We start from the raw sequence: 14734 nt of genomic DNA on the forward strand, positions 1-14734 counted from the left end.
TGAAGGATGGGGTGAGTGGAGGGGTCTGTTTCATTTTATCCTGTCTTGCTCCTCATTCTAGGATTTATTTCTGGACCATGGGTGGGGGAGGTGGTATGAGACAATTATTTAAATTGTATTATAATCTTCCCAAGATGTGATTAAATCGAGGCATGGGGAAGAGATGTGACCCCCTTCCAGGGTCACACAACATTTGATTTAGAACCAGAAGGTCCTAGTTTTCAGCCTCAAGCTTTATCAATTGGATATTTTCAACCCTACCACTAGCTGTCTTGGGTGTAGCTGGCCAGACTGATGTTCCATGTATCGATCAAGTGGGAGAAATGTAGCTCTAAAATCTTCTAGCATCTTCTTCAAATCATATTCTTTAATAAATTGTGGTTTATATTCAGTCTACTCAGAGATAAGAGGGTAGACAAGACTGTCTGGATGGGGAGACAAGACCTACTTATAAAGAGAAATAAATAATAATATGGGGTAACTTATGATAATTGCCTGGAGGGATGCCAACAATAAATGCTAAAGTAGTTCAAAGAGAAAAGCAAGTATGGATCAGGGAAAACAGCTTAGATGGATTCTATGTGGCTCCACAGGACACCACCAGGAATAACCAGTGAAAGTCACAGGGAGACAAATTTCAGCTAATTACAATGATGAAAGAACTTCTGAAGAATTAGTTAATTTCTGTGGATGAAGTAAAGCCTAGATTTTCCTACACACACATCCTACACTGTGTTGAATGGACGATTGTGCAAGACCACCGTTGAGTCTAAATTTCTAACTACCACCACCCTTTTTCTTAAGCTCCTGCTCAGAGAATTTCATGGACTCCCTCCAGGGCTCCCAGGAGTGATTTTTTTTTTTTTTTTTTTTTCCTGTTTATACCACTGAGGACTGTGGCCACCAGACGGCAGTAGATGGAGCTTATCAGAACACTTGAACATGTTGAGTAAACTCGCCTGTGCTCTAATCGCGAGCAGGGACTACGCAGATCCTGCGAACTCACTGGGGTCTAGCTTGCAGGCCTCTTTCGGAAAGCCGCGTCCAGGCACTGCGGACATACTGAGACTCTATGGCACGGAATCAATGGTCGTAAAACCACCGAGGCATTGCCATTTGGAATCCAGAAACCTCTCACCTTAGGTTATTAAAATAAGTTATCTTACCCCCACCTCTGATTGCCCTGCCAGGCAAGCTCCCTGGGCCTGGATATGGAAAGTGCCCCTCTGGTTCCCCCACGCTTGCCAGGTGCCCAGGATCCCTAATAGACCTGGAAGCTTGAACTTCAGAGCAAAGCTCACCTTTGCATTATAAAAATAATAATTAATAATAACTTCAAACCTCATTTGACAGCTTGTTGGCTTTTTGAAATTCACTACCAGAGAAAATTTGCTCCCACGGATTCTGAGGCCCCCTTCTCAACCTCATCAGCCAAGGCCCGTTCCTCCCCACTCACCCCTCACTCAAATTAAAGATGAAGACGGAGGTGTGCAGGATGGGCGCGGTGACAGGTGATGCTAAGGCGGGGGGGGGGGGCACATCCCCACTGCCCTCACCCACTCTGCTGGCGTCCTGAGCTCCTCGCAAGGGGGCTACGCCAGCTGAGCTCACAAGGCCCCCACCGGCATCCCCAGGCCCTGGCAGATTTTCGTTGCCCCCTTGGCCACTTAAGGTGGCCGGTAGGTCCGGGCTGAGCTGGGCTCAGGGCGGGCAGCCCGGCGGCCTCCCGATGCCAAACCTGATTCTCCTTTGTTGACAGCTCGCCGAGGAGGCAGTCCGGGCGGGCGGGGGCGGGGGCAGGGGGCTGGCGGGCGCGGCGGTGCCAGCGGCGGGCGCGGGCGCGGCCCCGGGCCGGCGGGCGCGGCCGGCAGGGAGGGGGTTAACGCGCGCGGCCTCTATGATAATGAGCTGCATGGTAATATAGGGAGGCCGGCGCTGTGGGCTCAGCCGCCGCCGCCGCCACCAGCACCACCGCCACCGCCACCACCGCGGGAGCCGGAGCTGCCCGGCGCAGCGGCGTCCGCGCCAGACTGGAGCGGGAGGGTGGCCGAGCGCAGTTGCTGGGAATTTGTCAGCCCGGAGGGTGAGCGATCCGGAGAGAGACCCCGCGAGCTGGGGAGCGGTGGAGAGCGCGGGCGCCGGAGCGAGCCGAGCCAGCCCCGAAATAGATCTAGAAAGCCAGGTTCCTGGAGGAAATGGGACTGTGACCGAACCGGGGAGCAAGAAGGGAAGGAAGCGCCGGGCTTGCTGATGTCAGAGGAGCCCGGAAAGTCGCGCTGGAAAAAGCCTAAGACAGCCGGGGCTCTGCTGCTTCCCCGGGAGAGACACGGCCAGCCACCCCCACACGTCCCCTCGGCGCCTCCGGGTTCCCCCCCGCGAGCCGGCGACAGCGCGCGGCGGGGCTGCCGCGGGGCGACGGGGGACTGAGGGGCGCGCGGACCGGAGACCGAGGGGCCACTTCAGGAATACAGATAAGTGGCTGGCGGCTGGACGGGGATTTTAATGAATTTGGACTCCATGTGGATTTGGTCGTCCCCGTGATTGCGAGCTGCGGGCAGCGAGAGGGGCAGCGCGCCGCCCTCGGCAGCCGGCGGCCGAGGCGGACCGGCCGGGAGCGGAAGGACAGACCGACGTCGGCGAGCTGGGTAAGCGGCGCCTGGGGCCAGGCGCTCCGAGTCGCCGGCGCCCTCCGCCCTCTCCCCGAGCGCGCGCCCGCCCGCCTGGTCGGGGTCCCGGCCCCGGGCACGGGGGCTCGGCTGCGGCGCGCGAGTCCCCGTGCGGGCTCGGCCACTTTCGCGGGCCGGAACGCGGCGTGCGCGCGGGTGCGGGCGGACTCAGAGCCGCCGCCTCCCGCCCGGGGCTTCCCCGCCGGCCGCCGGCTCCTGGCGGGGAGGGCGCTCCGCGGCGCGTCTCTGCCGCGCACCTGCTGGCACTCTGCGGCTTTGGGGAGCACGGAGGCGGCGGGGCCGTCCCGATAGCTGGCGCCCAAAGCGGGCCTCGCTGGCACGAGCAAGGGAGCCCGAGGCCACTGTGGCCAGCGCTGGATTTGGGGGCGTTCACTCTGGTGCCTGAGTCCCTGGCGGCCGCTGGTCGTTCCTTTGGATCAGGGGACTTGGGAATGGAAGGGGAATGCATCATCTGCGCGGGGTCTGTGAGGCTCAGGGAGCGAGTCCAAGGCACTGAGTGGGGCTAAGTGCTCCATGACCCTCTCTGTGCTCCCTCGTGGTCAAGCACCCATCAGCACCATCCTCTGGTTTGAGCAGCACGAGAGGGTTGGGGGCTGAAGCAGGAGATGGCCCAGGGTCCGAAAAGCTCCTTATAAACCATTCGAAAATATTTCCCTCCATGTGTTCCTTCTTGCCCCACCCCACAAGTGATGGAGGGATCTTAGAACATTCTAGCTCTTTTTATCCATCCCACAGGTAGTCTCTGTAAATATTAATCTTGGTCTGGATGAGCAAAGAGAGTCACCGGAAACTGCCATTCCAGGTCCGTGACAAATGTCCACCTGTTCGGCATGACCCTTGCCCTAGGAGGAGCTGCTTGCTCAAACTCAGCTCTGAGTGAGAGATGATGGGGGGTGAGGTGGGTAAAAGACTTGGAGTGCTAGGTCCGTTAAGAGTCTAGGAATGACAGCCCCATGAAATGGGCCATGGAATCTGATCAGGTCTCCTGTAGGAATGTAAGATCCTAGGGTGACAGTCGCATACCAGAAGTGTCTATGAAAGGGACATAGGGACCGGACCAGTTGGGGGGGGTACCAGCTGTAGCTTGTGGCAGTGGTTTGGGGCTCTAGCAGCTCAGAGGAACCCACACAGATGTGGGGATCCATTCATTCCCTTCCTGCTATTCACAAGCATAGTGGACAAGGTTTGTGAGCAGTTAAGATGGGTATCTGGGCTGGGCTGGTCGTTTTAAGACGAGGAGTCAAGTTCAGCCCTCCCCTCCCCAACACAGAAGCAGGCTCCTGTCTTGCTGGGCTTCTTTCCCAGACCTTGAAACTTCATTCTTCCCTCTGGGCAGGCTTTGGATTCTGGGGCCTTCAACAGAGCGACAGAGCCCTAGAAGAGATGGCTCTGGCTGGAGGAATTCTGCTCTTCCTAATTGAAATGCACAAGTTTTGTGCAATCACCCCAGAAAGCTCCTGGAGTTGCTAGCAGCCCTCTCTCCTCTGACCTCCCTACAAGAGAGGAGCATTCATTAACTTCCCCCTCACCTCACACAGCACCATTTGAAATAATTACCTGTGAGCTGTCCCTAGGGGGTGGTGATGGGGGGCCAGTGTGGAGTGAGGGGAGAGGGTAGGGAACCTAGGAAACTGAGAGAGATCTGTCAAGATATTCTAGCGAGGTGGTTTTTCTTTTCCATTCTTCCACCTGGCATTTCCGCCTTTTGCCCGACCCTTCCTCATCCCAGAACTTGCCCTCCCTGCATTACCTGAAAGAGCCTTTCCCTCTTCGGGGACCCGCTGATAAAGGGAGAGCAATGCAGGCTGCCCTCTCTGCTCCCTCACCGTCCTCAGCAAATTGCATTAGAACGGGGCAAATTGGCTTGCAAAGCAGTTAAATGGAAATGACATCTGGAGTGATGTGCAGTGGGGATGCTGCTAAGGATCAGCAGGATCCAAAGGGGTAAAGTAAAGTACCAGAAGGTCTCCTCTGCCCAGGGGTCATGAGTCTGGCAGGAGAATCCCCCCCCCGGGCCCTTCTCTTTAACAGAACAGGAGGATTGGGGTACCCCACAGTCTGGAGCAGGGCAGAGGGGCTGGTTGGCCTTTCAACCCAAGTCCAAATGAAGAGCAAATGGTGGTGTTGCACGTCCATCCCCCAAAAGAAACCATGTCGTTATAAGGTCGGTGACTCCCCTTTCAGAGCTGGCCTAAGTACCTATCCCTGTCCCCAAAGAGCTGGGGAGCATTCACCCTCCCCAACATGCTTGACCATCAAAAGCTGCAGGTGTAGTAAATGTGTAAGTTCCCCATCTGGTATGCTGAAGTCTGTGCTTAAAATGAGGTGAACAAGAAAACCCTCCAAGAACAGCTACTTCTCCACTAGGCACCTTTCCCATTTGTGAATACTTCTGATGATTCCGTTAATCTTTATTTCATGGGTAAGATACCGGAAAGCACAGGTGCAGGAGGGGCAAGGAGGGCCACAGTTAAGTATACAAGGCACCAGCCGGCAGCAGTGGAAACGCACCCGTTCAGGTGCTGTGGAATATTTACGGTGCTGATTTCTCACTGTTTGGGGGTTTATAGTCTCTATCCTGCCTCCTTTCCTGCAGCTGCCGCCCCAAGATACGAGGTTTGTTGTGGGGAGAGGTGGTTCCTGTCCCCGGCAGCAACAGCCGCCCCCCCAACCCCCCAGCTGTCTCTCCACATTGCCACACAGCTGTCTCCACACACACAAACTGGGGCCCCACATACTTCTGTCCATCGTGGCAAATGGAGAGGTAAGGAGCTCCAAGCCCAGCCAGAGCCCCTACCCCCACCCCACCCCCCATTCTTGATTGTAAAGAGCCCAGAGCATTGTGTTACAGTCTGTTAGCTACAAATAATTCAGGACTGTCCACAGAGAAACTGGTGGCAACAGGCTTGGAGGTGCTGTTGCTTTCCTGCTCGTCTGCACCCCCAGCCCCATCGCCACCACCCTCACCCAGGGGCAGTCTGCTATCAATTCATTATATGTGAATATAATATCTCTTTCTCCCCTCCACATATGCTCAGCTCCAACAATGATGAATGGAACAGTTTTTTCACTTAGTTACAAAGATTTCATGCCTGATTAGAGTAAATGAAGGCTGGGTGTGCATCCACTTCTTTTTTGGTCATTTCTAAAGGTGAGCCCTGCAGAGACAGAGAAAGGCAGTTCTTCGCGGGGTCAAACGGCTGGTCCCAAGGCGCCCTGGGAGGGACGGTTGGTAAGAACGGGACACCCCTTTTCTCCTCGGCTTAGCCCTCAGGCTCTCCGGGGCCCCACTCCCTGGCACTGGGGCATATGGAACCTCTTTATCTAGCTCCACACTGTTCCATCTGGAATTCGAGGGCAGAAATAGAGGCGAGAAAGTTCTTTGTCGGGGAGCGGGGTCCCTACTGGGCAAGAGTGTAAAGGAAGAGGAGGAGGGGAGGGTGAGAGTTGAAAGAGAAAGCTTAGGCCTGAGCAGTGCAGAAGTTCCCGGCTCCTACAGTTGGTTAACCATTAACCCCCTGCCCTGCCTTGGCCAGGTCTCCCGCTTGGGGGAAAAGATCAGTCTCAGAAACCCAGAAGCCCAGCAGGTGTTCCCTGCAGCCCCCTCTGGCTCAGCAGAACATGTGCGCCATCTCCCCTCCTTGCTCCAGCCAGAGGCTCAGTCCTAGCCCCCACCCCCCCTCCCCTTCCCTGGCAGGGGCACCCTCTTCCCACCCCCTGTCCCTTCACCCAGGCATTGCCTACTGTTTCATGGCAGCATGCCTCTCAGCGACCAGGAAGTAGGGGGGCTGGTGGGGAGAAGTGATAGAGGGGAGCAGGCTGGTTCCACTCAAGACCCCAAAGCCGGAGTGCCAAGCTCAGGTTCAATAATGTTCCAAACATATGTATCAACCCACAGGGCCCAGGTTTGCTTGGGGCATGGAGTAGGGGAGAGTTTCTGTGCAAGTTTCCTTCTCCTCCAGGAACACTGGGTTGTCCTGGTGCTTCTGTGATCTGGCTGGCGGGTCCCTGTTTGGGCTCTCTGAGAGTGGGTCATTTGATCCAAGGCCATGTCAGAGCATTTCCAGTTCATCAGACCTGGCGTCTTGAACTTCAGAAGTAAAAAAAAAAAAAAAAAAAAAGCCAGCCGATGAACCAAGCATGCAGACTGACAAGATGCAAGGCAAAGGCACACGTGGAAAGCCATAGTCCAGATGTAGGAACAGTCGCAGACACACAGAGAAGCAGGGTGACGGGGAAGGAAGATAAGGACAGAGAGACTGACAGTGTGAACGGGGCACAAAGAGCTGAGAGCAAACACAGAAAACAAGTGGGAAAGAACAGTCTAGGCAGAAGGGAGCTCTGCTCGGTCTTCCCAGGCAAGGGGAGGCTCCATCTGGGCTGCAGGGGGATGCTGAAGTAGCAGGTTATCTCCACTAGAGGGGGCTCTTGAAAACCAGGCTTGGCCCTAAACAGTGGTTTTTGTGCTTTTTTTTTTTTTCTTTGAGAAGAAAAAAAAAATAGATATATTAGAAACTCCCAGCTGTCACTACCCAGAGACTACAACTGGTAGGGTCCTATTGCCAGTGGGACCTCTGGGCCGCCGTCTGGGAAAGGCGTCTGCCGCATTAAGTGGAGGAGCCCCAGCCGGGTGCGCAGCTAGGGAGAGGCCTGCCCGGGCAGGATGCGTCTGGGGTTGCGCCCTGGGGAGGGGGGTGCAGTCTCGAGTTAGCAATCTGCTGGCCTGCCCGCCAAGAGGCTCCTGCCTTTCTTTATCAGCAGCAGAAGTTCTTGGCCCAAGCCCAGGACTTCACATGCCTGCCCCCCCACACTCCCTTCCAGCTCCCTAAATGTGGATTTTTGAGATCCTCCCAGGTGGTGGCAAAACTGCTCCTGAGGAGACTTTTTTAGAAAGACTTTTCAGGAACTGAACGCATGTCAACGTTGTATCGCTGATTTAATCTTTGTCTTCATATTCTCTGTGGGAGCCTTTCTCTGAATCATAATTCCCCCCTTTCATTTCAGCAGAGGACAGTATGGACAGGGAATGGAGTCCAGACGCTTTTCTCATCTGAGGAGATAATAACTGTCTAACGGGGTCTGGAAAAAGATTGAAGTTTGGGGACAGGCAGGGGGCCAGAGAGTCGCATCTTTTCAGATCTGATACCAGCCTCTGATGCCTCATCTTCGTTTCCCTTTGGCTCCTATTTACCTGGGGTCAAGCGGAGGGAGGGAAGGGAGGAGCGAGAAAAGAAAAAAGAAAAACAAGATAAATGTATCATGTTCTGAAAGTTTAATCCTGCTTTTCCTTGGCTAAAATTACTTTCGGTGTGAGAGATAAAAGGCAGTGGAGTTGCCCTAGGAAAGTTCAACTTGTCTTTGAGAAGGAAGAGGGGAGGGATTCTGGGTCTCAGCGTGAACAGCCCATGAATTAACCTCTTTCCTCCATGCCCCCCACAACAAGTTCTCTCTGAAGCTGAGAGAGAGAGGGAGAGGGAGGACGGAGGCGCCTCCAGGGCTTGTCTGCACCGTCAGGGAGCTCACGCCAGGCTTTCTCTTCCTGTCTTTAAGCACCCTCCCTTCCCACCTTAGTTGCTTGTTTGGGTTTGCAGGGGACAGAAGAGGGGATGAGGGAGAACCCCAGGACACCCCTCCAACTTTACCCTTGGTATATGGATTGGTACACCACCCATCTTGCCCTTGCACTGAACCAAATAGGAAGACACCCAAAGCAGAAATTGGGATCCATTTACGTTTAAACAAACAGAAGTGGATCACTTCCTTGTGCAGTGCTAGCAATGCGGTAGCTCCAAAACAAAGATGGAAGAGTAAGAGATCATCCCTGCAAGGAACAGTAGGCTGCAGGGACGGGGGAATTACCTAAGCCAAGGATCCTCCAAGGAAACTTTAGTATAAGGCAGGATGGAGTTAACCGGTCTACTGGAGGGGCCAGGGAAGTGAAGGCACAGAAGCTCCTGGAAGCTTTGGCTCTGGTCCGTGGAAGGTGTAGATTTCCAGGAGAGAGACTCATACGCCGACAATTTTGGTTGACTGTCAAGAATGACTGTCTAACATTGTCCCATCCCTCAGCTTCTCAGAACTATCCGATTCCCCTCATTCTCTGGGATTTTCAACGGACAGCCACGTTGTTGTTTTCTGTTAGTCAACATCCGAGAGCAAGCTCTCCATGGCCCACACTCCTGAGGGCTTTCCACATTGCATTCTATGCAAATTGCATCCCTTTCCGGCCCTCTTGAGCTGGCGGCAGAATGCCCATGTGGTTCATCAGGAAGTGTTATTACTCATTGGTGTTCACATTTCAGTGTCCAGAATCCTGCTGTTAACTCACCCACTCTTACCTGAATGAACTCATTAAATGGATCAGACACGAGAGGAAAAAAAAAAAAGTTTGGATTTTACCTCCACACCTTGGCTGGGCAGGCAAGCCAAGTCCACCAGTCACCTCTGCCCTGTTTCCTACCTTGGAGAAGGAACCAGTATCTTTTTAAGGTTTCTGTCCAGAAAGAAGGCAGGGAGGATGAATGGAAAGAGGCTAAAAGGAGGAAGATTTCAACTCAATGGAAAAACTTTATCCAATCCAGTAGTGGATGGCCATACTCTCCTTGCATCTTAAAATGGTCACATAAGATCTGGGGTAGGCAGACCCTGCATTGGGATGGGGGGCATGTTTGGAGCTTCAAGAGGCCTTGGATCTATGCATATATATGTAAATATATGTATATTTGTGTGTGTGTATGATATATACGTGTGTGTGTGTGTGTGTGTGTGTGTGAAGAGAGAAGTTTATGATAACCCCCCAAATGTACGGAACCACTAGACTCTAGTGTCTGGGGCCTCTTCCTCTCCTCCTTTTCTGCTTTCAGCTCTCGTTGTGGGACTAACCCAGCACCTGTCCCATGTCCCAAAGTCATAGGCCACTCACTCTCAGGGTAAACGAGAAATCCAGGGACAAGACAGGCTCAGAAGGTCAGGGAAGCCCAGGCTTTGTCATTGCTCTGCGACTCTGGACAAACTGTAGAACTTCTCTGAGCAGAGGCTCCTCCCGTTAAGGGCGAGAGGGAAGGTTCAGGAGGAGAGGAAAAGGAGGTAAAAAGTCCCTGCCTGCCCTGTAAAGGCAGGGGGACCAGAGAGCAGACAGAAGTGGCAAGAGGGGATGTTGCTGCTTTGAAGTGGTTTCCTGCTTCATAAAAGTGAAAGGCCTCGGCTGGGCTGGGTAAATATTACGTTGGCCTCTGACCTCCCACCTCCCTTGACTGCTCCCCTGGCTTCCCTTTTTTTTTTTTTTTTTTTTTTCCTCCTGAGCAACAGAGATACCTGAGGGAGAAGAGCCTACTTTCTCAACTTCAGGGTACTCAGCAGGAGCCTTGGTCAAAGCCAGACAGGAAGACCAGGCTCCTTCCCTGTCCCCAGACATGAGAGCCCTCTTCTGAGTCAGCAAGCTCTACCTGCTCTCCGCACACGCCATGTTGGCCAGTGCTGGTGGTGGTGCATTTCCAGAGAGAGTGGGGTTAGGACCTCACAGTCGCCTGACAGGACTGGCCTGCCCACCCTCACCCCAGCCACCTAGACCTTCCTGCCAAGTCCTTTGACATTCTGTGGAATGAAAACCCACACCAAATGAACACACTTCAAGTCCACCAGCCCATTCTGAGGGATCCCCCAGGGTGTGGAGCCCTTCAGCTCTCTGGACCAGAGGACCCATCTCTGAGACACTTGGGGGGAATGAGGTGAATTGCATGTGTCACTGGGAGCCACACCTGGCACCGTTGTGTAGGAGGCTTGGACCCCCCCTGAGAAGGGTGTCAGGACAGATGGCCAGGAAGAGTCTGGTGTCAGAGTAAGGTCCTAATGCACAGGAACAAAGGGGCTTCCCTCACACTTGTCACTCTTCCCTCTTCCTGAAAGATTCCTCACCTGCCCACTGGGGCTTATCCACCATTTGCTCTCTGATCACGGGAGGGAGGCAAGAGGGAGCCGTAAGACCCTCTAGGAGAGTCAGCTCCTGCCCCTAATCTTGTACCTCAGTTTCTCCATCTGTACAGCGGGAACGAATGCTTTTCATGACTACCCAAGCACCCTCACTTCCCTTTGTTTCTGGAGCCAGGCATAGGGAGATAGTTAGGGGATTTGGAAAAATGACAATTGTTGCAAATGTGCAAAACTATCCTAAAATTTGGAGCAGGAATAAAGCCAAGCTAGGGACATTTTTCTCCTCCTCTCTCCCTCTCTCTCCCCCTCTCTGAATTTGTTTGGAACTTCCTGAGAAAATAAGATTTTATTTAAAAGAAATCTATATGCTAAAGGTTCTTATATATAAAAATAGATAAAAGTCTCAGTGGAGACTGGAAACTGAGAGGAAAGGAAGTAGTGATCCTGGCATTGGGGCCACATGCCTGGCTCATGGGTAACACTTAACCAGTGGGGCTGGATTTTGGATTCTGAATGTGCTACCCTTAGGGTTTCGGTGGCTTTGGCTTTAAGAGTTGAGATGAATGATACTGTCATAGAACTGGTAAGTTGGCATATTTCTGGGAGTCAGCCTCCCATGGCAGGAGAAGGGGTAGATCTCATGGGCCTCTGGCTGCCTGCCTGCAATAAGGCTTGCATCTCTCCTACAGTGAGAGCTCCTCAGAGCGTGAGTATTAATGGGGCAGACTCAGCATGAAGGGCATTGGCAGGAGCTGGGTCCCAGAGCCCACGCTGGACCCTGGGCCTTAAGGATTAGATCATTGGACAGAACAGGAGGATGGCTGGTGAGGTGCGTCAGCTGTCATCTCTTAGCCCAAGCAGCACCCCCCATCCAGCTGAGGCACAAGGAGCCTTGTCCCCTTTTGGAAGCGCAGAGCACAGGAAGGCCCTGGAAGGAGAGAATCCTATGCATTGACAGCACTGTCCAAGAACCAGCTGTGGAAAATGAGTCTGACGAGGTGCCTTGATTTTTTTTTTTTTTTTTTTTTGTAAATCACTTTAGAGAAAACAACTTGAATTACAAAAGAAATGGGTGTTATATGTAGAATACCTGGAAATTGTCTCTGAGTATTTGATAGCAGCTTTTACTCTGGCTCATATCATAGATGTGAAACCCGAGTCCAAACCAGGTGAGTAGAAGGCCCTGAGCAGTCACACAGCGAGTGGCCATTCACGGCCCTCTGTGGGCAAGGAGGTGTGTTTGCCCCAGCCTACCCAGCACTCTTGAGCCCTTAGCCACGTTCTCTTCCAGTCTCTCAGTTCCCAGCTCTGCCCAGCAACCTCCCTCATCTCTCTGTCTCTCTTAAGATTTTATTTATTTATTGAGAGAGAGTGAGCACACAGAGGGAGAGGGAGAAGCAAGCTCCCCACTGAGAAGGGAGCCTGATTCAGGGCTCCATCCCAGGACCCTGGGATCATGACCTGAGCCAAAGGCAGACACTTAACCGACTGAGCCACCCACGCGCCATTCTCTCTCTCTCCCCCCCCCTCCCTCAGGCTTGAGCAGGCAGGCACCTCACGGTGAAGCAGTAGTCCCTGAGAACCAGTGTCTCCCCCTCTCTGCCAGTCTGCGGGCGCTAGGACACCCAGACTGCCTCTCCGTGGAGCTGCACAGTGTGGTGGAGAAAGGCCCCCCTCTTTTCAATTGCTCCAACCAGCTTTCCTCCATCCCCTGCAAGCCTTGCTATTTGCACAGTCAATGGCTCTGGCAAGGCCAGGCCGCCCCTCCCTCCCCGAGAGGCACTGTGGGCACTGTTTGTGTCTCGGTCTCTATAGACTCAGCATTCACCACTTGAAGAGGGTGAGACAACAATGGCCAGAGCAGCTGCCTGCCGACAGGGCTGCCGGGGAGGCTGCCGGGGAGCGGCAGGCCCTCCAGAGTTTGTGCACCATGCACCTGTGAGCTTTCTCAAGCAGCCAGGGCCAATGCAGAGGGAATGAGCAGGGCAACCGGGATCCAGAGGACCTGGTCCAGGCCACCTGATTGGCTCCCTCCGCATGCCCGCAGCTTTCTTGGCCGAGCCTTCCACCAGCTGTGTAGTCCCTCAGGGCCTGGAGGAAAAAGCAGGGTCCCGGCCCCTGGGAAGCTGCCATTTTTAGCCTCAGGACAGGAAGAGGCAGGGACATTTGCCCAGGTAGAAAAAGACAGGGACGCTCCGCCAGGAGCCTGCCCCCAGGTAGAAGAAAGGTACATTACTTGCAGAGATTGAAGTTGGTGCAATATGATTTCATTTGATTGAACGTGCAATTATTGAATATGTGCTGTGTGCCAAGTGTTCTGGGAGGAAGGCATGTCCCTGTCCAGGCTCGTGACAGGCTTGCAATGTGGCAAAGGAGGCAGGGGATGCACAGAAATGATGCTTGTACAAGTTCAGTGTAAGTACTGTAGGGGGGCACAAGAGAGAGGGATTAACCAGAGCCATCTGATCAGAAGGGGACCTCCAGGGAGGGAATGAGCCCTACTGCATTTGGGGAATTTAAACAGAGGTTGGAGGATGACAGTCGGGTCTCAAGAAGGGATTCCTCTGTGGAGCAGAAAGGGACAATGGGTGATGGCTGAGATCCCCAACCACTTCCAGGCCTTGTAACCTGGAGTCCCTGTTTGCTGCTCGGTAAATACAACGGAGGGAAAAGGCCCTGTTGGAAGTGAAGTGGAGTGTTGGCCCGGGCTCGTGAGAATGACCCGCAGCTGCTGGCCTTAATTTCACAGCAAACAGAGCGGGTTCTCACCCCTCCACCCCCACAACTCCCCTCCGAGCAGGGTGCCAGCAAGGCTAGGCTGGGCTAAGCCCCGGAGCCAGAATTCTCATAATCACATGAAAGTGAGCGCTCCGTCCACAAGCAGGGGCAGACCTGCGGAACGGAGTCTTGGTCAGCTCTCTGCTTACACAGCTCTAACTTCTAATCATTGTCATAAACAGGATGGAAGCAGCTGCTCACTCCAGTCTATTATCAGCTTGGTTGGAGACAGAGAAATTTAAATGACAGTACGATGCTTAGCAAAGAAACGAAAGTCGGTGTTAAAAATAAAGAAAACAAGACAGCTCATTTCATCGAAATGGAAGGGTTATTAAACAGCCCCGAATTAATCAGTGATGTGCCAGGGCTGGGAATTGAAGAGCAGCAGGGCCAGGGTAGAGAGCTGGGAGAAGGTGGGTGGGAGAGACGTCCCGGGGCAGGTAGGCACTGCCTGGTCTCTCCTCTCGGGCTGCCTGCCGGGACTGGGGGAACTGGGTAGGTCTTCAGAGGGGCAGGGGCAGCTAATTCTCTGCCCCACAGATAAGAGCGGGTAGGAGGCCCTGCGGACTTTGGTATCCCAGCCTCTCTCCTTACAAAGTCCTGCTTCTGGAATCTTTCCATCAGCTACCCGCCACGCCAGCCCTGGGGGCTGTCTCCAGCCCTGCGCCTTCCCACCAGCCAGGGCTGGGTGGGAGCCCAATGGCTTTCTGTGGGTGGCCAGAAGCTCCCCACCAGGCCTTTCCCTCTCTCCCAGGGAGTGTTCGCAAGATCTCAACTCTGAGTTGAGCTCCTGATACCCCACCCCCATTCCAAAGGGCATCCCGAGTATGACCAGGCTGTCCCTCACAGGCTGTGGGAGGGGTACGGCAATGACGTAGCGTATGGGGCATTCTCAGTGAGCTCTAATATCACTGCACAAATGGCAGTTTCTATTACACAGGCGGGGGGGAGGGTGTCCTGGGTCCTGAGAACACAACAGCAGAAGAAAGGTTTCCCAGAGGGCACAGAATGGGTCTGGGAGAGAAGCAGACCTGCTCACACCTTGGCGGGGCCGTGGGAGGGGAGGCTGTGGCCGAGCCCATCTGCATGCACGTGTGCACCCATCCGGCTGTGCAACATGTTGGATCTTGAATCAATCATTCCGAGAGCATTTTCTCTGCTCTTTGACCTCCACATTCTTTCTCTTCACCCCTCCCTCCCTCCTGCTTCCCTCCTGGCTGTTTACCCTTTTCCAGGCTCTTCTCTCACACCCCATTCATCATCCGGGGCCAGATTCTCACTCAGGGAGTTCTTTTCATCTCCTGGCCCAGGTCCCCCCTCCCCCCCCCCCCCCCGTGCTG

At 53.9% G+C, this 14734-nt stretch overlaps 1 protein-coding gene across 2 annotated transcripts in view; it reads left to right on the forward strand.

Annotated features, from left to right (window-relative positions):
- The first annotated feature begins 1934 nt into the window (after positions 1-1934).
- The window catches only part of PLXNA2 (plexin A2), a 210468-nt gene continuing 197668 nt past the window's right edge, over positions 1935-14734 (forward strand). Inside the window, exon 1 of one of the 2 annotated variants that reach the window (XM_081824897.1) lies at positions 1935-2645. The gene's annotated coding sequence lies outside the window, so the exon portion shown is untranslated. The remainder of the gene's footprint in view (positions 2646-14734) is intronic. The other variant, XM_081824896.1, reaches the window with a different exon arrangement.

Source organism: Leptonychotes weddellii, chromosome 6 (genome assembly GCF_054177405.1).
Source record: "Leptonychotes weddellii isolate Sample4059 chromosome 6, ASM5417740v2, whole genome shotgun sequence".
In the NCBI taxonomy this organism is placed as follows: Eukaryota; Metazoa; Chordata; class Mammalia; order Carnivora; family Phocidae; genus Leptonychotes; species Leptonychotes weddellii.